This window comes from Drosophila miranda, assembly GCF_003369915.1.
Source record: "Drosophila miranda strain MSH22 chromosome Y unlocalized genomic scaffold, D.miranda_PacBio2.1 Contig_Y1_pilon, whole genome shotgun sequence".
In the NCBI taxonomy this organism is placed as follows: Eukaryota; Metazoa; Arthropoda; class Insecta; order Diptera; family Drosophilidae; genus Drosophila; species Drosophila miranda.
In genome coordinates, this window is record NW_022881603.1 from 42,556,875 (window position 1) to 42,571,997 (window position 15,123).

The following is a 15,123-nucleotide window of genomic DNA, read 5'->3' on the forward strand; positions in this document are numbered from 1 at the left end:
GTAGCTAGTTGCTCAGAAGGTAGTTCCGAACTAGTTACCAGTAGAAAGCCAGCAACTAGTTAGCCACTCGACTACCCTTCTATTACCTGTAGCTAGCTCTGACCTAGTTACCAGTAACTAGTTCCGAACTGACTATTGGTAGAAGTCAATCTGGCAGTCTGGAATAATACAAAAATAAAAACACAATGTCTTTCATTATAACGAATAATTTTTAATTATATGATGCTTAGCCTACTCCTGGTTTTTGGCAAGACACTTCTTCTTAAACACCCTTTTCTTCATCCTTTGCATTGCCTTCCGCACAGTGTTTTCGGGGGCTCATCGCCAGGCGGAATACATTCTGTAATTAATATTTGTTTTAATTTATATGAAAAATTTTTAAATCTCTAGAAGTGTAAATGGTATTTTACCTAGCAAAGCTGCAAAAAATTCTTTGTGGGTCCTAAGGGCCTTCTTCCCTTACGTTATAGGCTAGAACAATTTCCTCACTCAAAATAAAGTTTAAGCCGCTCAAAACGCCAGCTGGCTGGAGAATCGATTTCATTGCTGTTATCTGTTATCTTTCCTGCACAACGCTAACTTTGCAATGTTAGCTTCCCTTTCACTCTTACGGAGTCTACGCAAATGCCTTTTGCTCATCATTTTATTTGAAATATATAATATATATTTGCACGTACCTGTTTATATTAATTTGATTTATTTATTAATTCTTTTCCACTTTTTTAATAAATGTTTACACAAAAGACTCTTCCAGCGATTAGATGTTGTACAGAAGTGAACAAAATCAACGCATAAAGCAAACGAGGAAAACAAATGCATTTTGTTTGTGTAAATTCTTGTCTCTTTCATTCCACGAGCGCAACTACAGTAAAATATCACGATTAACTTACCATTTCGGTGCTTATTGCACATCGTGGCTCGGTAAAAACTAGCTGAGTGGGCACTGTAACTCCACGGAATTGCGGTTATTTGCCGCCTTCAAAATCAAACCGAAGGCGGCTTCGTTTTTCGGTTCTTTTTCGACTGGTCCGCGTTAGCTTCCCGCGTAACTAGTTGCAGAACTAGTACATTGTAGTCGACGCAGACCTGGTCCGCGTTCGCTTCCCGCGTAACTAGTTGCAGAACTAGTACATTGTAGTCGACGAAGACCTGGTCCGCGTTCTTTTCCCGCGTAACTAGTTGCGTAGCTAGTTGCGCGGTAAACAGCGCAGGACTAGTTCGAGAGGGGTCAATTGACCCCTTTGGTTCTACAGGGTACCATTCTCACCTATTTCAGCGGAGAATTTAACACATGCATGTCCTAGGGCGGAACCACCCCTGGTTCCCGCTCGATTACCCTTCGATTACCCGTAGCTAGTTGCTCAGAAGGTAGTTCCGAACTAGTTACCAGTAGAAAGCCAGCAACTAGTTAGCCACTCGACTACCCTTCTATTACCTGTAGCTAGCTCTGACCTAGTTACCAGTAACTAGTTCCGAACTGACTATTGGTAGAAGTCAATCTGGCAGTCTGGAATAATACAAAAATAAAAACACAATGTCTTTCATTATAACGAATAATTTTTAATTATATGATGCTTAGCCTACTCCTGGTTTTTGGCAAGACACTTCTTCTTAAACACCCTTTTCTTCATCCTTTGCATTGCCTTCCGCACAGTGTTTTCGGGGGCTCATCGCCAGGCGGAATACATTCTGTAATTAATATTTGTTTTAATTTATATGAAAAATTTTTAAATCTCTAGAAGTGTAAATGGTATTTTACCTAGCAAAGCTGCAAAAAATTCTTTGTGGGTCCTAAGGGCCTTCTTCCCTTACGTTATAGGCTAGAACAATTTCCTCACTCAAAATAAAGTTTAAGCCGCTCAAAACGCCAGCTGGCTGGAGAATCGATTTCATTGCTGTTATCTGTTATCTTTCCTGCACAACGCTAACTTTGCAATGTTAGCTTCCCTTTCACTCTTACGGAGTCTACGCAAATGCCTTTTGCTCATCATTTTATTTGAAATATATAATATATATTTGCACGTACCTGCTTATATTAATTTGATTTATTTATTAATTCTTTTCCACTTTTTTAATAAATGTTTACACAAAAGACTCTTCCAGCGATTAGATGTTGTACAGAAGTGAACAAAATCAACGCATAAAGCAAACGAGGAAAACAAATGCATTTTGTTTGTGTAAATTCTTGTCTCTTTCATTCCACGAGCGCAACTACAGTAAAATATCACGATTAACTTACCATTTCGGTGCTTATTGCACGTCGTGGCTCGGTAAAAACTAGCTGAGTGGGCACTGTAACTCCACGGAATTGCGGTTATTTGCCGCCTTCAAAATCAAACCGAAGGCGGCTTCGTTTTTCGGTTCTTTTTCGACTGGTCCGCGTTCGCTTCCCGCGTAACTAGTTGCAGAACTAGTACATTGTAGTCGACGCAGACCTGGTCCGCGTTCGCTTCCCGCGTAACTAGTTGCAGAACTAGTACATTGTAGTCGACGAAGACCTGGTCCGCGTTCGCTTCCCGCGTAACTAGTTGCGTAGCTAGTTGCACGGTAAACAGCGCAGGACTAGTTCGAGAGGGGTCAATTGACCCCTTTGGTTCTACAGGGTACCATTCTCACCTCCCTGGTTCCAGATCGATTACCCGCAATGTATTTCAGCGGAGAATTTAACACATGCATGTCCTAGGGCGGAACCACCCCTGGTTCCCGCTCGATTACCCTTCGATTACCCGTAGCTAGTTGCTCAGAAGGTAGTTCCGAACTAGTTACCAGTAGAAAGCCAGCAACTAGTTAGCCACTCGACTACCCTTCTATTACCTGTAGCTAGCTCTGACCTAGTTACCAGTAACTAGTTCCGAACTGACTATTGGTAGAAGTCAATCTGGCAGTCTGGAATAATACAAAAATAAAAACACAATGTCTTTCATTATAACGAATAATTTTTAATTATATGATGCTTAGCCTACTCCTGGTTTTTGGCAAGACACTTCTTCTTAAACACCCTTTTCTTCATCCTTTGCATTGCCTTCCGCACAGTGTTTTCGGGGGGCTCATCGCCAGGCGGAATACATTCTGTAATTAATATTTGTTTTAATTTATATGAAAAATTTTTAAATCTCTAGAAGTGTAAATGGTATTTTACCTAGCAAAGCTGCAAAAAATTCTTTGTGGGTCCTAAGGGCCTTCTTCCCTTACGTTATAGGCTAGAACAATTTCCTCACTCAAAATAAAGTTTAAGCCGCTCAAAACGCCAGCTGGCTGGAGAATCGATTTCATTGCTGTTATCTGTTATCTTTCCTGCACAACGCTAACTTTGCAATGTTAGCTTCCCTTTCACTCTTACGGAGTCTACGCAAATGCCTTTTGCTCATCATTTTATTTGATGTACCTGTTTATATTAATTTGATTTATTTATTAATTCTTTTCCACTTTTTTAATAAATGTTTACACAAAAGACTCTTCCAGCGATTAGATGTTGTACAGAAGTGAACAAAATCAACGCATAAAGCAAACGAGGAAAACAAATGCATTTTGTTTGTGTAAATTCTTGTCTCTTTCATTCCACGAGCGCAACTACAGTAAAATATCACGATTAACTTACCATTTCGGTGCTTATTGCACATCGTGGCTCGGTAAAAACTAGCTGAGTGGGCACTGTAACTCCACGGAATTGCGGTTATTTGCCGCCTTCAAAATCAAACCGAAGGCGGCTTCGTTTTTCGGTTCTTTTTCGACTGGTCCGCGTTAGCTTCCCGCGTAACTAGTTGCAGAACTAGTACATTGTAGTCGACGCAGACCTGGTCCGCGTTCGCTTCCCGCGTAACTAGTTGCAGAACTAGTACATTGTAGTCGACGAAGACCTGGTCCGCGTTCTTTTCCCGCGTAACTAGTTGCGTAGCTAGTTGCGCGGTAAACAGCGCAGGACTAGTTCGAGAGGGGTCAATTGACCCCTTTGGTTCTACAGGGTACCATTCTCACCTCCCTGGTTCCAGATCGATTACCCGCAATGTATTTCAGCGGAGAATTTAACACATGCATGTCCTAGGGCGGAACCACCCCTGGTTCCCGCTCGATTACCCTTCGATTACCCGTAGCTAGTTGCTCAGAAGGTAGTTCCGAACTAGTTACCAGTAGAAAGCCAGCAACTAGTTAGCCACTCGACTACCCTTCTATTACCTGTAGCTAGCTCTGACCTAGTTACCAGTAACTAGTTCCGAACTGACTATTGGTAGAAGTCAATCTGGCAGTCTGGAATAATACAAAAATAAAAACACAATGTCTTTCATTATAACGAATAATTTTTAATTATATGATGCTTAGCCTACTCCTGGTTTTTGGCAAGACACTTCTTCTTAAACACCCTTTTCTTCATCCTTTGCATTGCCTTCCGCACAGTGTTTTCGGGGGCTCATCGCCAGGCGGAATACATTCTGTAATTAATATTTGTTTTAATTTATATGAAAAATTTTTAAATCTCTAGAAGTGTAAATGGTATTTTACCTAGCAAAGCTGCAAAAAATTCTTTGTGGGTCCTAAGGGCCTTCTTCCCTTACGTTATAGGCTAGAACAATTTCCTCACTCAAAATAAAGTTTAAGCCGCTCAAAACGCCAGCTGGCTGGAGAATCGATTTCATTGCTGTTATCTGTTATCTTTCCTGCACAACGCTAACTTTGCAATGTTAGCTTCCCTTTCACTCTTACGGAGTCTACGCAAATGCCTTTTGCTCATCATTTTATTTGAAATATATAATATATATTTGCACGTACCTGCTTATATTAATTTGATTTATTTATTAATTCTTTTCCACTTTTTTAATAAATGTTTACACAAAAGACTCTTCCAGCGATTAGATGTTGTACAGAAGTGAACAAAATCAACGCATAAAGCAAACGAGGAAAACAAATGCATTTTGTTTGTGTAAATTCTTGTCTCTTTCATTCCACGAGCGCAACTACAGTAAAATATCACGATTAACTTACCATTTCGGTGCTTATTGCACGTCGTGGCTCGGTAAAAACTAGCTGAGTGGGCACTGTAACTCCACGGAATTGCGGTTATTTGCCGCCTTCAAAATCAAACCGAAGGCGGCTTCGTTTTTCGGTTCTTTTTCGACTGGTCCGCGTTCGCTTCCCGCGTAACTAGTTGCAGAACTAGTACATTGTAGTCGACGCAGACCTGGTCCGCGTTCGCTTCCCGCGTAACTAGTTGCAGAACTAGTACATTGTAGTCGACGAAGACCTGGTCCGCGTTCGCTTCCCGCGTAACTAGTTGCGTAGCTAGTTGCACGGTAAACAGCGCAGGACTAGTTCGAGAGGGGTCAATTGACCCCTTTGGTTCTACAGGGTACCATTCTCACCTCCCTGGTTCCAGATCGATTACCCGCAATGTATTTCAGCGGAGAATTTAACACATGCATGTCCTAGGGCGGAACCACCCCTGGTTCCCGCTCGATTACCCTTCGATTACCCGTAGCTAGTTGCTCAGAAGGTAGTTCCGAACTAGTTACCAGTAGAAAGCCAGCAACTAGTTAGCCACTCGACTACCCTTCTATTACCTGTAGCTAGCTCTGACCTAGTTACCAGTAACTAGTTCCGAACTGACTATTGGTAGAAGTCAATCTGGCAGTCTGGAATAATACAAAAATAAAAACACAATGTCTTTCATTATAACGAATAATTTTTAATTATATGATGCTTAGCCTACTCCTGGTTTTTGGCAAGACACTTCTTCTTAAACACCCTTTTCTTCATCCTTTGCATTGCCTTCCGCACAGTGTTTTCGGGGGCTCATCGCCAGGCGGAATACATTCTGTAATTAATATTTGTTTTAATTTATATGAAAAATTTTTAAATCTCTAGAAGTGTAAATGGTATTTTACCTAGCAAAGCTGCAAAAAATTCTTTGTGGGTCCTAAGGGCCTTCTTCCCTTACGTTATAGGCTAGAACAATTTCCTCACTCAAAATAAACTTTAAGCCGCTCAAAACGCCAGCTGGCTGGAGAATCGATTTCATTGCTGTTATCTGTTATCTTTCCTGCACAACGCTAACTTTGCAATGTTAGCTTCCCTTTCACTCTTACGGAGTCTACGCAAATGCCTTTTGCTCATCATTTTATTTGAAATATATAATATATATTTGCACGTACCTGTTTATATTAATTTGATTTATTTATTAATTCTTTTCCACTTTTTTAATAAATGTTTACACAAAAGACTCTTCCAGCGATTAGATGTTGTACAGAAGTGAACAAAATCAACGCATAAAGCAAACGAGGAAAACAAATGCATTTTGTTTGTGTAAATTCTTGTCTCTTTCATTCCACGAGCGCAACTACAGTAAAATATCACGATTAACTTACCATTTCGGTGCTTATTGCACGTCGTGGCTCGGTAAAAACTAGCTGAGTGGGCACTGTAACTCCACGGAATTGCGGTTATTTGCCGCCTTCAAAATCAAACCGAAGGCGGCTTCGTTTTTCGGTTCTTTTTCGACTGGTCCGCGTTCGCTTCCCGCGTAACTAGTTGCAGAACTAGTACATTGTAGTCGACGCAGACCTGGTCCGCGTTCGCTTCCCGCGTAACTAGTTGCAGAACTAGTACATTGTAGTCGACGAAGACCTGGTCCGCGTTCGCTTCCCGCGTAACTAGTTGCGTAGCTAGTTGCACGGTAAACAGCGCAGGACTAGTTCGAGAGGGGTCAATTGACCCCTTTGGTTCTACAGGGTACCATTCTCACCTCCCTGGTTCCAGATCGATTACCCGCAATGTATTTCAGCGGAGAATTTAACACATGCATGTCCTAGGGCGGAACCACCCCTGGTTCCCGCTCGATTACCCTTCGATTACCCGTAGCTAGTTGCTCAGAAGGTAGTTCCGAACTAGTTACCAGTAGAAAGCCAGCAACTAGTTAGCCACTCGACTACCCTTCTATTACCTGTAGCTAGCTCTGACCTAGTTACCAGTAACTAGTTCCGAACTGACTATTGGTAGAAGTCAATCTGGCAGTCTGGAATAATACAAAAATAAAAACACAATGTCTTTCATTATAACGAATAATTTTTAATTATATGATGCTTAGCCTACTCCTGGTTTTTGGCAAGACACTTCTTCTTAAACACCCTTTTCTTCATCCTTTGCATTGCCTTCCGCACAGTGTTTTCGGGGGCTCATCGCCAGGCGGAATACATTCTGTAATTAATATTTGTTTTAATTTATATGAAAAATTTTTAAATCTCTAGAAGTGTAAATGGTATTTTACCTAGCAAAGCTGCAAAAAATTCTTTGTGGGTCCTAAGGGCCTTCTTCCCTTACGTTATAGGCTAGAACAATTTCCTCACTCAAAATAAACTTTAAGCCGCTCAAAACGCCAGCTGGCTGGAGAATCGATTTCATTGCTGTTATCTGTTATCTTTCCTGCACAACGCTAACTTTGCAATGTTAGCTTCCCTTTCACTCTTACGGAGTCTACGCAAATGCCTTTTGCTCATCATTTTATTTGAAATATATAATATATATTTGCACGTACCTGTTTATATTAATTTGATTTATTTATTAATTCTTTTCCACTTTTTTAATAAATGTTTACACAAAAGACTCTTCCAGCGATTAGATGTTGTACAGAAGTGAACAAAATCAACGCATAAAGCAAACGAGGAAAACAAATGCATTTTGTTTGTGTAAATTCTTGTCTCTTTCATTCCACGAGCGCAACTACAGTAAAATATCACGATTAACTTACCATTTCGGTGCTTATTGCACGTCGTGGCTCGGTAAAAACTAGCTGAGTGGGCACTGTAACTCCACGGAATTGCGGTTATTTGCCGCCTTCAAAATCAAACCGAAGGCGGCTTCGTTTTTCGGTTCTTTTTCGACTGGTCCGCGTTCGCTTCCCGCGTAACTAGTTGCAGAACTAGTACATTGTAGTCGACGCAGACATGGTCCGCGTTCGCTTCCCGCGTAACTAGTTGCAGAACTAGTACATTGTAGTCGACGAAGACCTGGTCCGCGTTCGCTTCCCGCGTAACTAGTTGCGTAGCTAGTTGCGCGGTAAACAGCGCAGGACTAGTTCGAGAGGGGTCAATTGACCCCTTTGGTTCTACAGGGTACCATTCTCACCTCCCTGGTTCCAGATCGATTACCCGCAATGTATTTCAGCGGAGAATTTAACACATGCATGTCCTAGGGCGGAACCACCCCTGGTTCCCGCTCGATTACCCTTCGATTACCCGTAGCTAGTTGCTCAGAAGGTAGTTCCGAACTAGTTACCAGTAGAAAGCCAGCAACTAGTTAGCCACTCGACTACCCTTCTATTACCTGTAGCTAGCTCTGACCTAGTTACCAGTAACTAGTTCCGAACTGACTATTGGTAGAAGTCAATCTGGCAGTCTGGAATAATACAAAAATAAAAACACAATGTCTTTCATTATAACGAATAATTTTTAATTATATGATGCTTAGCCTACTCCTGGTTTTTGGCAAGACACTTCTTCTTAAACACCCTTTTCTTCATCCTTTGCATTGCCTTCCGCACAGTGTTTTCGGGGGCTCATCGCCAGGCGGAATACATTCTGTAATTAATATTTGTTTTAATTTATATGAAAAATTTTTAAATCTCTAGAAGTGTAAATGGTATTTTACCTAGCAAAGCTGCAAAAAATTCTTTGTGGGTCCTAAGGGCCTTCTTCCCTTACGTTATAGGCTAGAACAATTTCCTCACTCAAAATAAAGTTTAAGCCGCTCAAAACGCCAGCTGGCTGGAGAATCGATTTCATTGCTGTTATCTGTTATCTTTCCTGCACAACGCTAACTTTGCAATGTTAGCTTCCCTTTCACTCTTACGGAGTCTACGCAAATGCCTTTTGCTCATCATTTTATTTGAAATATATAATATATATTTGCACGTACCTGTTTATATTAATTTGATTTATTTATTAATTCTTTTCCACTTTTTTAATAAATGTTTACACAAAAGACTCTTCCAGCGATTAGATGTTGTACAGAAGTGAACAAAATCAACGCATAAAGCAAACGAGGAAAACAAATGCATTTTGTTTGTGTAAATTCTTGTCTCTTTCATTCCACGAGCGCAACTACAGTAAAATATCACGATTAACTTACCATTTCGGTGCTTATTGCACGTCGTGGCTCGGTAAAAACTAGCTGAGTGGGCACTGTAACTCCACGGAATTGCGGTTATTTGCCGCCTTCAAAATCAAACCGAAGGCGGCTTTGTTTTTCTGTTCTTTTTCGATTGGTCCGCGTTAGCTTCCCGCGTAACTAGTTGCAGAACTAGTACATTGTAGTCGACGCAGACCTGGTCCGCGTTCGCTTCCCGCGTAACTAGTTGCATAACTAGTACATTGTAGTCGACGAAGACCTGGTCCGCGTTCGCTTCCCGCGTAACTAGTTGCGTAGCTAGTTGCGCGGTAAACAGCGCAGGACTAGTTCGAGAGGGGTCAATTGACCCCTTTGGTTCTACAGGGTACCATTCTCACCTCCCTGGTTCCAGATCGATTACCCGCAATGTATTTCAGCGGAGAATTTAACACATGCATGTCCTAGGGCGGAACCACCCCTGGTTCCCGCTCGATTACCCTTCGATTACCCGTAGCTAGTTGCTCAGAAGGTAGTTCCGAACTAGTTACCAGTAGAAAGCCAGCAACTAGTTAGCCACTCGACTACCCTTCTATTACCTGTAGCTAGCTCTGACCTAGTTACCAGTAACTAGTTCCGAACTGACTATTGGTAGAAGTCAATCTGGCAGTCTGGAATAATACAAAAATAAAAACACAATGTCTTTCATTATAACGAATAATTTTTAATTATATGATGCTTAGCCTTCTCCTGGTTTTTGGCAAAACACTTCTTCTTAAACACCCTTTTCTTCATCCTTTGCATTGCCTTCCGCACAGTGTTTTCGGGGGCTCATCGCCAGGCGGAATACATTCTGTAATTAATATTTGTTTTAATTTATATGAAAAATTTTTAAATCTCTAGAAGTGTAAATGGTATCTTATTGCGTACATCTGCAAAAAATTCTTTGTGGGTCCTAAGGGCCTTCTTCCCTTACGTTATAGGCTAGAACAATTTCCTCACTCAAAATAAAGTTTAAGCCGCTCAAAACGCCAGCTGGCTGGAGAATCGATTTCATTGCTGTTATCTGTTATCTTTCCTGCACAACGCTAACTTTGCAATGTTAGCTTCCCTTTCACTCTTACGGAGTCTACGCAAATGCCTTTTGCTCATCATTTTATTTGAAATATATAATATATATTTGCACGTACCTGTTTATATTAATTTGATTTATTTATTAATTCTTTTCCACTTTTTTAATAAATGTTTACACAAAAGACTCTTCCAGCGATTAGATGTTGTACAGAAGTGAACAAAATCAACGCATAAAGCAAACGAGGAAAACAAATGCATTTTGTTTGTGTAAATTCTTGTCTCTTTCATTCCACGAGCGCAACTACAGTAAAATATCACGATTAACTTACCATTTCGGTGCTTATTGCACGTCGTGGCTCGGTAAAAACTAGCTGAGTGGGCACTGTAACTCCACGGAATTGCGGTTATTTGCCGCCTTCAAAATCAAACCGAAGGCGGCTTCGTTTTTCGGTTCTTTTTCGACTGGTCCGCGTTAGCTTCCCGCGTAACTAGTTGCAGAACTAGTACATTGTAGTCGACGCAGACCTGGTCCGCGTTCGCTTCCCGCGTAACTAGTTGCAGAACTAGTACATTGTAGTCGACGAAGACCTGGTCCGCGTTCGCTTCCCGCGTAACTAGTTGCGTAGCTAGTTGCGCGGTAAACAGCGCAGGACTAGTTCGAGAGGGGTCAATTGACCCCTTTGGTTCTACAGGGTACCATTCTCACCTCCCTGGTTCCAGATCGATTACCCGCAATGTATTTCAGCGGAGAATTTAACACATGCATGTCCTAGGGCGGAACCACCCCTAGTTCCCGCTCGATTACCCTTCGATTACCCGTAGCTAGTTGCTCAGAAGGTAGTTCCGAACTAGTTACCAGTAGAAAGCCAGCAACTAGTTAGCCACTCGACTACCCTTCTATTACCTGTAGCTAGCTCTGACCTAGTTACAAGTAACTAGTTCCGAACTGACTATTGGTAGAAGTCAATCTGGCAGTCTGGAATAATACAAAAATAAAAACACAATGTCTTTCATTATAACGAATAATTTTTAATTATATGATGCTTAGCCTACTCCTGGTTTTTGGCAAGACACTTCTTCTTAAACACCCTTTTCTTCATCCTTTGCATTGCCTTCCGCACAGTGTTTTCGGGGGCTCATCGCCAGGCGGAATACATTCTGTAATTAATATTTGTTTTAATTTATATGAAAAATTTTTAAATCTCTAGAAGTGTAAATGGTATTTTACCTAGCAAAGCTGCAAAAAATTCTTTGTGGGTCCTAAGGGCCTTCTTCCCTTACGTTATAGGCTAGAACAATTTCCTCACTCAAAATAAAGTTTAAGCCGCTCAAAACGCCAGCTGGCTGGAGAATCGATTTCATTGCTGTTATCTGTTATCTTTCCTGCACAACGCTAACTTTGCAATGTTAGCTTCCCTTTCACTCTTACGGAGTCTACGCAAATGCCTTTTGCTCATCATTTTATTTGAAATATATAATATATATTTGCACGTACCTGTTTATATTAATTTGATTTATTTATTAATTCTTTTCCACTTTTTTAATAAATGTTTACACAAAAGACTCTTCCAGCGATTAGATGTTGTACAGAAGTGAACGAAATCAACGCATAAAGCAAACGAGGAAAACAAATGCATTTTGTTTGTGTAAATTCTTGTCTCTTTCATTCCACGAGCGCAACTACAGTAAAATATCACGATTAACTTACCATTTCGGTGCTTATTGCACGTCGTGGCTCGGTAAAAACTAGCTGAGTGGGCACTGTAACTCCACGGAATTGCGGTTATTTGCCGCCTTCAAAATCAAACCGAAGGCGGCTTCGTTTTTCGGTTCTTTTTCGACTGGTCCGCGTTAGCTTCCCGCGTAACTAGTTGCAGAACTAGTACATTGTAGTCGACGCAGACCTGGTCCGCGTTCGCTTCCCGCGTAACTAGTTGCAGAACTAGTACATTGTAGTCGACGAAGACCTGGTCCGCGTTCGCTTCCCGCGTAACTAGTTGCGTAGCTAGTTGCGCGGTAAACAGCGCAGGACTAGTTCGAGAGGGGTCAATTGACCCCTTTGGTTCTACAGGGTACCATTCTCACCTCCCTGGTTCCAGATCGATTACCCGCAATGTATTTCAGCGGAGAATTTAACACATGCATGTCCTAGGGCGGAACCACCCCTGGTTCCCGCTCGATTACCCTTCGATTACCCGTAGCTAGTTGCTCAGAAGGTAGTTCCGAACTAGTTACCAGTAGAAAGCCAGCAACTAGTTAGCCACTCGACTACCCTTCTATTACCTGTAGCTAGCTCTGACCTAGTTACCAGTAACTAGTTCCGAACTGACTATTGGTAGAAGTCAATCTGGCAGTCTGGAATAATACAAAAATAAAAACACAATGTCTTTCATTATAACGAATAATTTTTAATTATATGATGCTTAGCCTTCTCCTGGTTTTTGGCAAGACACTTCTTCTTAAACACCCTTTTCTTCATCCTTTGCATTGCCTTCCGCACAGTGTTTTCGGGGGGCTCATCGCCAGGCGGAATACATTCTGTAATTAATATTTGTTTTAATTTATATGAAAAATTTTTAAATCTCTAGAAGTGTAAATGGTATTTTACCTAGCAAAGCTGCAAAAAATTCTTTGTGGGTCCTAAGGGCCTTCTTCCCTTACGTTATAGGCTAGAACAATTTCCTCACTCAAAATAAAGTTTAAGCCGCTCAAAACGCCAGCTGGCTGGAGAATCGATTTCATTGCTGTTATCTGTTATCTTTCCTGCACAACGCTAACTTTGCAATGTTAGCTTCCCTTTCACTCTTACGGAGTCTACGCAAATGCCTTTTGCTCATCATTTTATTTGAAATATATAATATATATTTGCACGTACCTGTTTATATTAATTTGATTTATTTATTAATTCTTTTCCACTTTTTTAATAAATGTTTACACAAAAGACTCTTCCAGCGATTAGATGTTGTACAGAAGTGAACAAAATCAACGCATAAAGCAAACGAGGAAAACAAATGCATTTTGTTTGTGTAAATTCTTGTCTCTTTCATTCCACGAGCGCAACTACAGTAAAATATCACGATTAACTTACCATTTCGGTGCTTATTGCACGTCGTGGCTCGGTAAAAACTAGCTGAGTGGGCACTGTAACTCCACGGAATTGCGGTTATTTGCCGCCTTCAAAATCAAACCGAAGGCGGCTTCGTTTTTCGGTTCTTTTTCGACTGGTCCGCGTTAGCTTCCCGCGTAACTAGTTGCAGAACTAGTACATTGTAGTCGACGCAGACCTGGTCCGCGTTCGCTTCCCGCGTAACTAGTTGCAGAACTAGTACATTGTAGTCGACGAAGACCTGGTCCGCGTTCGCTTCCCGCGTAACTAGTTGCGTAGCTAGTTGCGCGGTAAACAGCGCAGGACTAGTTCGAGAGGGGTCAATTGACCCCTTTGGTTCTACAGGGTACCATTCTCACCTCCCTGGTTCCAGATCGATTACCCGCAATGTATTTCAGCGGAGAATTTAACACATGCATGTCCTAGGGCGGAACCACCCCTAGTTCCCGCTCGATTACCCTTCGATTACCCGTAGCTAGTTGCTCAGAAGGTAGTTCCGAACTAGTTACCAGTAGAAAGCCAGCAACTAGTTAGCCACTCGACTACCCTTCTATTACCTGTAGCTAGCTCTGACCTAGTTACCAGTAACTAGTTCCGAACTGACTATTGGTAGAAGTCAATCTGGCAGTCTGGAATAATACAAAAATAAAAACACAATGTCTTTCATTATAACGAATAATTTTTAATTATATGATGCTTAGCCTACTCCTGGTTTTTGGCAAGACACTTCTTCTTAAACACCCTTTTCTTCATCCTTTGCATTTCCTTCCGCACAGTGTTTTCGGGGCGCTCATCGCCAGGCGGAATACATTCTGTAATTAATATTTGTTTTAATTTATATGAAAAATTTTTAAATCTCTAGAAGTGTAAATGGTATTTTACCTAGCAAAGCTGCAAAAAATTCTTTGTGGGTCCTAAGGGCCTTCTTCCCTTACGTTATAGGCTAGAACAATTTCCTCACTCAAAATAAAGTTTAAGCCGCTCAAAACGCCAGCTGGCTGGAGAATCGATTTCATTGCTGTTATCTGTTATCTTTCCTGCACAACGCTAACTTTGCAATGTTAGCTTCCCTTTCACTCTTACGGAGTCTACGCAAATGCCTTTTGCTCATCATTTTATTTGAAATATATAATATATATTTGCACGTACCTGTTTATATTAATTTGATTTATTTATTAATTCTTTTCCACTTTTTTAATAAATGTTTACACAAAAGACTCTTCCAGCGATTAGATGTTGTACAGAAGTGAACAAAATCAACGCATAAAGCAAACGAGGAAAACAAATGCATTTTGTTTGTGTAAATTCTTGTCTCTTTCATTCCACGAGCGCAACTACAGTAAAATATCACGATTAACTTACCATTTCGGTGCTTATTGCACGTCGTGGCTCGGTAAAAACTAGCTGAGTGGGCACTGTAACTCCACGGAATTGCGGTTATTTGCCGCCTTCAAAATCAAACCGAAGGCGGCTTCGTTTTTCGGTTCTTTTTCGACTGGTCCGCGTTAGCTTCCCGCGTAACTAGTTGCAGAACTAGTACATTGTAGTCGACGCAGACCTGGTCCGCGTTCGCTTCCCGCGTAACTAGTTGCAGAACTAGTACATTGTAGTCGACGAAGACCTGGTCCGCGTTCGCTTCCCGCGTAACTAGTTGCGTAGCTAGTTGCGCGGTAAACAGCGCAGGACTAGTTCGAGAGGGGTCAATTGACCCCTTTGGTTCTACAGGGTACCATTCTCACCTCCCTGGTTCCAGATCGATTACCCGCAATGTATTTCAGCGGAGAATTTAACACATGCATGTCCTAGGGCGGAACCACCCCTGGTTCCCGCTCGATTACCCTTCGATTACCCGT

At 41.4% G+C, this 15,123-nt stretch overlaps 10 long non-coding RNA genes across 19 annotated transcripts; all 10 read right to left on the reverse strand.

The window, feature by feature from the left end:
- Positions 1–190: 190 nt before the first annotated feature.
- LOC117190799 lies at positions 191–1,023 on the reverse strand. 2 transcript variants are annotated; one of them, XR_004473838.1, is made up of 3 exons: positions 891–1,023; positions 411–677; positions 191–340 (listed from the first exon to the last, which is right to left on the reverse strand). It is a non-coding gene; the product is annotated as an uncharacterized LOC117190799 (long non-coding RNA). The 2 variants fall into 2 exon arrangements; XR_004473839.1 differs by having other exon boundaries at positions 411–616; positions 678–1,021.
- Positions 1,024–1,539: 516 nt separating this feature from the next.
- On the reverse strand, positions 1,540–2,375 carry LOC117190801. The gene is made up of 3 exons (XR_004473842.1): positions 2,240–2,375; positions 1,760–2,026; positions 1,540–1,689 (listed from the first exon to the last, which is right to left on the reverse strand). It is a non-coding gene; the product is annotated as an uncharacterized LOC117190801 (long non-coding RNA).
- Positions 2,376–2,918: 543 nt separating this feature from the next.
- Positions 2,919–3,721, reverse strand: LOC117190524. 2 transcript variants are annotated; one of them, XR_004473721.1, is made up of 3 exons: positions 3,599–3,721; positions 3,140–3,385; positions 2,919–3,069 (listed from the first exon to the last, which is right to left on the reverse strand). It is a non-coding gene; the product is annotated as an uncharacterized LOC117190524 (long non-coding RNA). The 2 variants fall into 2 exon arrangements; XR_004473722.1 differs by lacking the exon at positions 3,599–3,721 and adding an exon at positions 3,386–3,585 and having other exon boundaries at positions 3,140–3,345.
- Positions 3,722–4,277: 556 nt separating this feature from the next.
- On the reverse strand, positions 4,278–5,113 carry LOC117190534. Its single transcript, XR_004473743.1, has 3 exons — positions 4,978–5,113; positions 4,498–4,764; positions 4,278–4,427 (listed from the first exon to the last, which is right to left on the reverse strand). It is a non-coding gene; the product is annotated as an uncharacterized LOC117190534 (long non-coding RNA).
- A 543-nt stretch (positions 5,114–5,656) lies between these two features.
- LOC117190530 lies at positions 5,657–6,502 on the reverse strand. Of its 2 annotated transcripts, none has more exons than XR_004473734.1 (3): positions 6,357–6,502; positions 5,877–6,143; positions 5,657–5,806 (listed from the first exon to the last, which is right to left on the reverse strand). It is a non-coding gene; the product is annotated as an uncharacterized LOC117190530 (long non-coding RNA). The 2 variants fall into 2 exon arrangements; XR_004473733.1 differs by having other exon boundaries at positions 5,877–6,082; positions 6,144–6,501.
- A 533-nt stretch (positions 6,503–7,035) lies between these two features.
- LOC117190531 lies at positions 7,036–7,881 on the reverse strand. Of its 2 annotated transcripts, none has more exons than XR_004473736.1 (3): positions 7,736–7,881; positions 7,256–7,522; positions 7,036–7,185 (listed from the first exon to the last, which is right to left on the reverse strand). It is a non-coding gene; the product is annotated as an uncharacterized LOC117190531 (long non-coding RNA). The 2 variants fall into 2 exon arrangements; XR_004473735.1 differs by having other exon boundaries at positions 7,256–7,461; positions 7,523–7,880.
- Positions 7,882–8,414: 533 nt separating this feature from the next.
- LOC117190528 lies at positions 8,415–9,218 on the reverse strand. Of its 2 annotated transcripts, none has more exons than XR_004473730.1 (3): positions 9,115–9,218; positions 8,635–8,901; positions 8,415–8,564 (listed from the first exon to the last, which is right to left on the reverse strand). It is a non-coding gene; the product is annotated as an uncharacterized LOC117190528 (long non-coding RNA). The 2 variants fall into 2 exon arrangements; XR_004473729.1 differs by having other exon boundaries at positions 8,635–8,840; positions 8,902–9,218.
- A 1,954-nt stretch (positions 9,219–11,172) lies between these two features.
- Positions 11,173–12,006, reverse strand: LOC117190529. 2 transcript variants are annotated; one of them, XR_004473731.1, is made up of 3 exons: positions 11,873–12,006; positions 11,393–11,659; positions 11,173–11,322 (listed from the first exon to the last, which is right to left on the reverse strand). It is a non-coding gene; the product is annotated as an uncharacterized LOC117190529 (long non-coding RNA). The 2 variants fall into 2 exon arrangements; XR_004473732.1 differs by lacking the exon at positions 11,873–12,006 and adding an exon at positions 11,660–11,756 and having other exon boundaries at positions 11,393–11,598.
- Positions 12,007–12,568: 562 nt separating this feature from the next.
- Positions 12,569–13,378, reverse strand: LOC117190523. Of its 2 annotated transcripts, none has more exons than XR_004473719.1 (3): positions 13,253–13,378; positions 12,773–13,039; positions 12,569–12,702 (listed from the first exon to the last, which is right to left on the reverse strand). It is a non-coding gene; the product is annotated as an uncharacterized LOC117190523 (long non-coding RNA). The 2 variants fall into 2 exon arrangements; XR_004473720.1 differs by lacking the exon at positions 13,253–13,378 and adding an exon at positions 13,040–13,239 and having other exon boundaries at positions 12,773–12,978.
- A 553-nt stretch (positions 13,379–13,931) lies between these two features.
- LOC117190533 lies at positions 13,932–14,774 on the reverse strand. 3 transcript variants are annotated; one of them, XR_004473741.1, is made up of 3 exons: positions 14,633–14,767; positions 14,153–14,419; positions 13,932–14,082 (listed from the first exon to the last, which is right to left on the reverse strand). It is a non-coding gene; the product is annotated as an uncharacterized LOC117190533 (long non-coding RNA). The 3 variants fall into 3 exon arrangements; XR_004473740.1 differs by having other exon boundaries at positions 14,153–14,358; positions 14,420–14,765; XR_004473742.1 differs by lacking the exon at positions 14,153–14,419 and having other exon boundaries at positions 14,420–14,774.
- Positions 14,775–15,123: the final 349 nt, after the last annotated feature.